The 8,706-nt window shown below is 40.4% G+C and overlaps 1 protein-coding gene across 4 annotated transcripts in view; it reads right to left on the reverse strand.

The window, feature by feature from the left end:
• PPHLN1 (periphilin 1) overlaps window positions 1-8,706 on the reverse strand; it is a 141,899-nt gene that overhangs the window by 128,080 nt on the left and 5,113 nt on the right. The window contains exon 2 of one of the 4 annotated variants that reach the window (XM_074942187.1): window positions 385-452. The exons of the other annotated variants lie outside the window; for them this stretch is intronic. The gene's annotated coding sequence lies outside the window, so the exon portion shown is untranslated. The remainder of the gene's footprint in view (window positions 1-384; window positions 453-8,706) is intronic. 4 annotated transcript variants of the gene reach the window in all.

Below are 8,706 nucleotides of genomic sequence, written 5' to 3' on the forward strand. Positions count from 1 at the left end.
TACAAGCAGTGTGATAAAGAGGAAAAATAAATTACGCTACCTCATCTATTCCATGGAGACTAAACCATCCATCATAGTTATGACTTTTCCACCTTCTTGTACAAAAACTAAACAGTTTTGCCCACAATATATGGATAATTTTGGGAGGATATCCACTCGCTGCTCTCTAATCCAGAAACTGAATGGAGGCATTACCCCAGATTATTGAGTCATTCTCATCCTGGTACCCCTTCTCAAGTTCTGTGGCCGCTGAAAATATCAATGGGATGGCAGTGCTGCTGAACTAGAAGTATCTCCCCATCAAACTCTCTGCACTTCCTTGCTTGTAAAATAATGGGTAGATATTACATCTGAACAAATTCATGACACTTCAGACCCTCATACCTGATGCAAACTCTCCATCATGAACTTTAAGTTCCTTGAATGTAGTTTTCTTTGCAGTTCTCTCCAACCTAGAGTGAATGATTGGGTATGTCAATTTGGGAAACCCACACACAACATGATTCACTGGCAAAGAACTTTGTTAACTCCAAAGTAAGGTTGTATATGGTGCCTTTGCAAAACATCAAGTTCAGCAAAACTCAAAGCTTCTGAAAACCAGGAAATACAGAGTTAAGATACATTCCCACACAACCATAACTCTGCCACCCCTGGAGCTGGCAACAGACACTTGGAATTATCTGCATGCACTGCAGCTGCATTCACTGTGATAGGTGTAACTATTGAACAGTGGAGAAATTAGAAGGAGCAGCTTGGAAGAGCTGTGACTGTGATATGAGGCGACCTGAGGAGGATGCAACCCTCTGTGGACGTGTGTGATCAAAGGAAATAGGTACACAAGTATCTTGGAATATCCAGTATATAGCTCATTTCAGCACTACTGTGTGTAGCCTGTCCCAATGGTCTTCTGGCCATGGGACTGTCAACAGTTAGGTGGGAGATGAGCATGGTCTAGGAGTTTAACGGAAGGTAAGTGCAAGTATGGTGTTAGATGGCATTGTGTGCATAAGGGTGAAGAGGTCATAAAATTTAGCCAATGTGTTCTTTCTGTCTACACTACAGTGAGTGCTGCAGCTGTGCCACTGCAATGCTGTAGTATAGACACTTACTATGCAGATAGAAGGGATTTTTCCATTGATGTAGGTAATCCACCTCTACAAGTAGCAGTAGCTGCATCTACAACACAGGTTGCGCCAACCTAACCACAGCACTTGGAGTGAAATTTTTCAAAGCCCTGAGCATTGTAGCTAGGTCAATTTAAATGTACACCAGGCCTAAGTGTTTGAGTGTAGGACAGATGTACGTAGTTCCTTTTCAATGTAGTATAAAGGCAGTGTGGGTATATATTATGGGTATGGGGGCATCACTCTCAGAGGACACAATTAAGGCTGAATATTGCCTGGTTTTAGAAATGTGAATTTGAAATACCTTAACTCATTCCTGGTTTTCACAAGTCTGAATTTTACTGAACTCAGCATTCTGGAAGGACATGATATACCTTAACTCTGCATTAAGTAAGTTTATTTATCAGTGAATTTTCTAGGGTTGTGTTTTTTTATTCAGGGCTTTGGAGCGGAGCCCACAGCTGGAGAGGAGAGCAGTGGAGCCGCAGGTTTTTGCCCAGAGCTGGAGCTGGAGCGGAGCCGGAACACAGAAAATCTTGACTGCTCCAGGGTTTTTTTTTTCCATTTTCAATCCAAAATGAATGATATTTAGCAAGAAAGACCTAAAGGTGCCAAAAAGTTTCAGATTCTATAACAATTGATATTAACATCTACTTTACCACTTTACGTAATATGTCACAGTTATTCTCATTGCAGCCAAAATCAAGATTTAATGTACAGATACAAAATTACAAAGTTTTTTGGAGATATGCTTTATTAAAGAATCAGATAATTATCAGACATCTAGCAACGCTGCAGACTGCTCCCACCCTTGTGCCAAGGTTAGGCGAGTACGTACTCACATCGATTAGTTAGATAAGTATGTGTTGATACTTCTTTCGTAAGGGTTGATCAACGAGACGCGCTGAGTGCTGTGATTACGGAAAAGGGCGACGCAACATGCAACATTTAAGATATCGCAAACAGATATATTGCAAAAAAAATAATGTTTTTGTTTATTGATATATTAAGATATCGCAAGAGATATTAACCACTTAAGCTCATTTCTCACATGGGCTCCTGTTACTGGTACATTTGTACATGCTCCCTTATCACTCCGGCGGACTTATTTTATAGGTCATCTGTTCAACGGTCTTTTGGTAGCGTTGTTTGTAGTTTTAAATTTACTGAAAAAGTCGCATGCAGCAGGCAGATAAATATACAGTAAACATTTTTGCATAAATTAGGAGTGATTTTTTTGATATATCCAGAGTGATTGGAAAATGTCCAACACAACTTTGGGGGTGAATCCTTAGGTCATTTTAAGAAAAAAATGTTTCTGTGAACATGTGGCCTAAAATTCTTCCTAAGAGAGCTACAGTCCCTTCAAGGAGGTGATGAAAAGTTAATTTCTGATTAATATCTCAAAAACACTTTAATATAAAGTAATGAAATTATGTCTGTGTCTTAGCGTTAGTATGTGCTACCATATTACATTATCCAAAATTATTTAAACCATAGGTGTCCCAAACTGGCGGTTGGTCATTTTTATATTTCAAGAAACGCTTGTTGTCAACTGCCGCTGGCTAGGAGCGGTAATATTATGTTCCATAATAAGTGAATAATTTTTGGTTATTATTTATTATTACATTTAAAATGTATGGTTCCAAAGTTGAAAAATAAGTAATAAGTAAAATTGTTTGTATCACTCTAAGCATCTAAGCAGATTAAAATTTTTAAACAGTTTTCTCGGAAATGGTTAATTATACAAAATAAATTCAGAGTACCATTTTAATATATGTTTTAGCATTAAATCATATTCCAGGGTATCTGTTAAATAGTCGAAGATTTAAAATTTATTAAATAAAATTGGCCCAGTCCCTCCAGTTCATGACGCCTGTAGTTTAAATAATTTTATTTGAATGATGTTGTGTGACAGAACATTGGAAATAAACTTTAACAGGAAAGCGGATTCAAATTGCAAGCACAGTCCTTTTAGTAAAGAGCAAATTTTCGGAAATATGTTTTTCCTTCATCGGGCTGGAAACGTTATACAAGATAGAGCAAATAACAGGTCCTATCTTGTATAATCTATTCAGGCTGATGAAGCAAAAACATATTTCCAAAAATTTGCTCTCTTTACTAAAAGGACTGCTTGCAATTTGAATCCACTTTCCTGTTAAAGTTTATTTTCAACCTTGTAAACGTGAAGCCTCGTTAATTCCCAACAATTAATATTGTAGAACAATAGCACGTACTAACGCTACGGCACATACCAAATTTCATTGATTTATCCATATTAAAGCGTTTGAGATATTAATTAAAAACTTGGAAAATATTTCGAATATTTTTACAGCAAAATTTCATAAGAAAAACTAACTTGCAGTTTATAAATAAAAATTTATATTATGTATATTAAAAATACTTCTTACTTCATTAAAACTGCAAGAAACTTGTTAAAATATTAAAATATACTTTAATAATAATTTTGTGTAAAAAAATGCGATTATTTTTGTTCAGAAAATCCAAAATAAATTTGAAGTACCTTAAGTGGTTAAGATATCACAAGCAGGTACATTATAAAAAAAAATAATGCTTTTGTTCATTGCTTTTCAAAGATCTTAACAAGAAACATTTGGATGCGGTAGCAGCACAAGAAGATTCGGCCATGGCGTCAACAAAAAAAATCAAATCTGCCCCCCCATGATTGATAGCCTATTTACGGAAAAGGATCCCAACAACGTCTTTACTTTTGAATTTGAAAAGCCCAAATTTTGGCTTTTGGGAAAAGCAAAGAAGAAATCGGCAACGTGCAAGGTGGAAAAGGAAGTGAATGGCGACCTCAAACCAAGTAACTTCAAGACAAGTGAAGCAAGTGCCATGAAAAGTTTCAACCTTTGGTGGCATGTAAAACATAACCATCTTGAAAACTCTGGTTACAAAAAAGGACCAGGAAGATGAGGCAAAACAGAAAGCTGACGCAACTAAACGATGTTCATCTGGCTCTTTGAAAACTCCTGGAGAAAAGATTTTTTGTGGAGCTTCATCTGAAAAGAAACCCAAAATTGAGCAAACAAAACTTAACTCATATTTGAAGTCCTCAAAGGTTACAGTCACCACCGATGCCAATACTTTCCGTGAAGGGCTGATGGAAATGGTTTGCTTGAGTTCATCACGGCTCACGACCTTCAGGCTAAAGAACAAAGGAGTCCAAAAAATTGCAGGTGAAATGAGTCGGCAGCTTGGTGTTTCGACAGGGCACGATGTGATTCATCGTTTATTTGTCACCATAGCTGAGTCTGCTCGCGAAGAGCTCAAGAAAGCTTTGGAGCAAAAATTGTGTTACCTGAAAATGGATGCGGCAACCCGTGGAAACAGAAAATTTCCTTGAAATCAATGCTCAGTACTAGGAAGAAAAAGAAAAGATAAAGGTGTGGTAAAAACCTTAGATGTAATCAACACTCAAGGGCATCACAATTCTTTGTACATGAAAAGTCAAGTAAAAGCTATTTTAGAAAAATTTGGGATCAGTGAAATGCAAATGCTCAGCATCTGCATTGACAATGCAGCAAACACGACGTGTGCCATCAAAAATTTCAATGAGGACAATGAAACCATTTCTACCTCTGAGAACAGGGATGTGGAAAGAACTGAAGCTATTTTGCCTGATGAAGGAACTAAAGGAATGGATGAAATCGAACTCAACTGCTGCTGCTGCTGGATGCTGCTGCGCAATGGGGACAACTCAAAAAGATGAGGTGTGGTATTCACACTCTTCAGTTGGCAATCTGGGATGAACTTAACAAAGAACATGCGAAGAAATTTCTGGCAAAAATTCGACAAGTCGTCATCAAACTACGAACACCAAGTAACTTAATCACTGGATACTGTGACTCGCTGGGGTTCAACATTTGCGATGATTGATCGGCTTCTTGTTTTTCAATCTTACTGTGAACAAGTGGCTGCTGCTGGAACAAGAGAACTCAAGTTAACAAAAGCTGAATGGGACAAAGTGAAGAACCTGCGAGACCTCTTGGCAAAGCCAAACCAAACAACCGTGAATCTTCGAGCTGTTGATGTAACCCCAGGAGTTTTAATGAAGGAATAGCGAAAACTGTCAAAATTCTTGCAAGAAAATGGTGGACAAATTGCAGAAGGAATTCTATCCTCCATGCAGAAACGTGAAGAGAAGCTTTTTGACAATATTCATTTCCTTGCTGGAGCTTATGTTGACCCATGGTATCGGATTCTTCTTACCTTAAGGGAAATACCAAAGGCAAAGGAATAGCTCCTTGATATTGCTCAGCTCAAAAAAAAAAAAAAAATCTATTGCTACATTTGACCTCGGCAAAAGAGGTTGAAGAAAACGAAACAACAAAAGGAGTCAACAATCAACTCTGCGGTTTCGGAAAGTTCACATCCTTTAGAAATAGCAGGCTGTTCTCAAACTTCCATCTCCACTCTGAACTTGTTCAAGCGTCCATCCCTGAGATGTCTTCAACCATCAGAGGGAAATGGAGATAATTCAAGCACCAATTCTTCAGAAGATGATGCCTTCGAAAAGGAATTGGATAAACAAGAAAGACGTCAGCGAGTTACTGCGATTCATAATTGTAATGAAGCATTATTAGAGAGAAACTTTTGGGAAGATTGTGAAGCGATGGAGTCTATTGATAGGCTAAAAGTTAAGTCTGTTTTTGAGGCCATTCACAGCTACCCACACCGCATTCAGGCTGCCTGTAGAATTGCTTCAAGCATGCCAACAACTCAAGCTCATGTAGAGCGACCGTTTTCGGCTTTAAAGTTAATTTTAAATGATTTGCGGCAGGCTATGAAAGACAACTTGATTGCTGCAATAATTTTTTACAGAATGAATTATGAATTATTGTAGTTTATATCATTGTTGATGACATTTAAATTGTTTTAAAAGTATGAATAAAAATAATGTTTTTTCAAAATTACAGTATGCATTTTTTTATTTAGTTAAAAATTAATTTGAGTCGGAGCGTGGAGCAGAGTCGGAGCAGAGCTGGAGCAGTCACTATTGGTGCCAGAGCGGAGCTGGAGCGGAGCAATTCAAAAATTTGATTGCTCCAAATCCCTGGTTTTATTTATTATTAATATAAACAGAAAGGTTGTTGGTAGGTGTTAGTAGTCACTTAGGCAGTTCTAATTATAACATCCTTGTGCAGCGGAGACACTGCTCTGGCCAGGTAACAATAATAATACCTGAGACACAAGGTGGGTGAGGTAATATCTTTTATTGGATCAACTTCTGCTGATGAGACAGCAGCTTATACAGAACTCTTCTTCATGTCTGGGAAACATACTCGGGGCAAGTCTACACCACAAAATTAAGCTGACCTAAGTTACATCGACGCACAACCACTGCAGTTTTATCGGCTTTACGCATACACACTATGGTCCTTGTGTCGGCGATATGCATCCTCACCAAGAGTGCTTGCACCAATTTAACGGATAGTGTGGGGAATTGTGGGATGGTTCTGAAAGGCAGCAACAGTCAATGTAAGCAACACACTGGGCTTGGCGACACTTGCGAGTTAGAGCGCATTAAAGCAGCCCTAGGCACCCTACTTCACTACCCGTCCACACTGGCAAGGCACATAGAGCACTCTGACTCCACAGCTAGAGTGCTCCTGGTACTCCACCTCGGCGAGAAGATTAATGCTTGTTGCGCCTTGGCTGAAACGCCCACGCGTCAGTGTGAATGAGGTGTCGCATTACTGTGCTCTGATCAGCCTCTGGAAATGTCCCATAATCCCCTTAAGTCAAGTGGCCACTCTTCTCATGGTTTGGAATCGCGCCAGGAATGGAGATATGCCCTTTGAAAGCTCCATTTCTGACAGCCGGCATGCTTATCTGCTCCGAGACAAAGCAACCATTACTATGGAATGCTGTGTGTGAGAGAAAGAGAGGCGAGGGAGAGGGGGTCTGCTGCTGTCTGAACTTACAAGACAGCATGCTGACATGTTCTCAGCCCCCTCAAAAACCCACTCTCTCTCCCTGCACATACACACAACAAACTGCCTGTCACACTCCACCCCACCCCACCCCCATTTGAAAAGCACATTGCAGCCACTTGCATGCTGGGATAGCTACCACAATGCACTGCTCTCTGTGGCCGTTGCAAGAGCTGCTAATGTGGCCACACCAGTGCGCTTGTAGCTGTCAGTGTGGACAGATTGTAGCGCTTTCCCTACTGTGCTCTACGAAGGCTGGTTTAACTCAAAGCACTCTACATCTGCAAGTGTAGCCATGCCCATTATCTACATTGAGGGCTAGTCTATGCTAGAAGTGGTACAGCGGCACCGCTGTAGCATATCTGGTGAAAACGCTCTCTGCCAACATGAGAGAGCTCTCCCGTTGACATAGCTCTGCCCACACTGGCGCTTAGGTCAGTGTAACTTACTTCACTCACGGGGTGGTTTATTCACATCCCTGAACGATATAAGTTATACCGACATAACCTGTAGTGTAGGGAAGCCCTGACACTGCGTCGACCTAACTATGTCGACTTAAGCGCTACGCCTCTCGTGGAGGTGGAGTTATTAAGTCGGTGTAGTGGGTAAGTGAGTTGCATCTGTAGAAGCTACATTTTAGTGGAGAGGCTTACAGAGTTAGGTCAGCATAAGCTGCCTTATGTTGACCTAACTTAGTAGTACAGACCAGACTTCAGAGTGTCACACCTAAAATACAAGGTGGAACATCTTATTTAGCATAAGTAATTAACACATATTTCAAGGGACCATTCAGGGTAAAGTGGCCCATTAACACCCCTCCAATCATAAGGGGGAAAAGGGGGGAAGAAAGGGAGGTGGGGGGTGTTAGTGTCTTAGAGATTATTGTAATAAGACATAAATCCAGTGTGTCTATTTAGTCTATGATTTTTAGTGTCTAGCAAAGTTATGAATTTAAGCTCCTTGGCTTGTCCTTTGAAAGTGTCATGAAGGATTCCTTTGAGGATGAGGACTGATAAGTCAGATATAATCACTTAGTGATCACGGCCACACCACCACTGCATGAGATACCACCACCAACCTCTTACGTAGCACATTTCATCAGTAGATCTCAAGGATAGAAACATTATTCCCATTGTACACATGGGGAAATAGAGGCAGAGAGAGGTGAAATGACTTAGGCAAAGTCACCCAGCAGGCCAGTCAAAAAGTCAGGACTAGGGCCGAGGTATTCTTAGCCCTGGTCCACACTGCGGGGGTCGACCTAAGATACGCAACTTCAGCTACACGAATAGCGTAGCTGAAGTTGGCGTATCTTAGGTCGACTTACCTGGCCATGAGGACAGCAGCGAGTCGACAGGGAGCGCGTTCGGGGATCAATCACTACCCGCCGATCCAGCGGGTAGTGAAGACCTGCCCTGAGTCTCAGTCTACTGTTCACTACACACCAGTCCACACAGCTGCTTTGTGATTTCCAAGCGTCACCACGCTAGCCCCGCACACTGTGTTATAGTGGAATGGGGATAATGGTCATGCTTTGTAATGTTTGGAGTATGTAGCTGCTAATAAGACTAGTGAGAGAAAACTCAGATATGGTCTACATCCCAAGAACTTGACAGTTTTAT

Source organism: Natator depressus, chromosome 1 (assembly GCF_965152275.1).
Source record: "Natator depressus isolate rNatDep1 chromosome 1, rNatDep2.hap1, whole genome shotgun sequence".
In the NCBI taxonomy this organism is placed as follows: Eukaryota; Metazoa; Chordata; order Testudines; family Cheloniidae; genus Natator; species Natator depressus.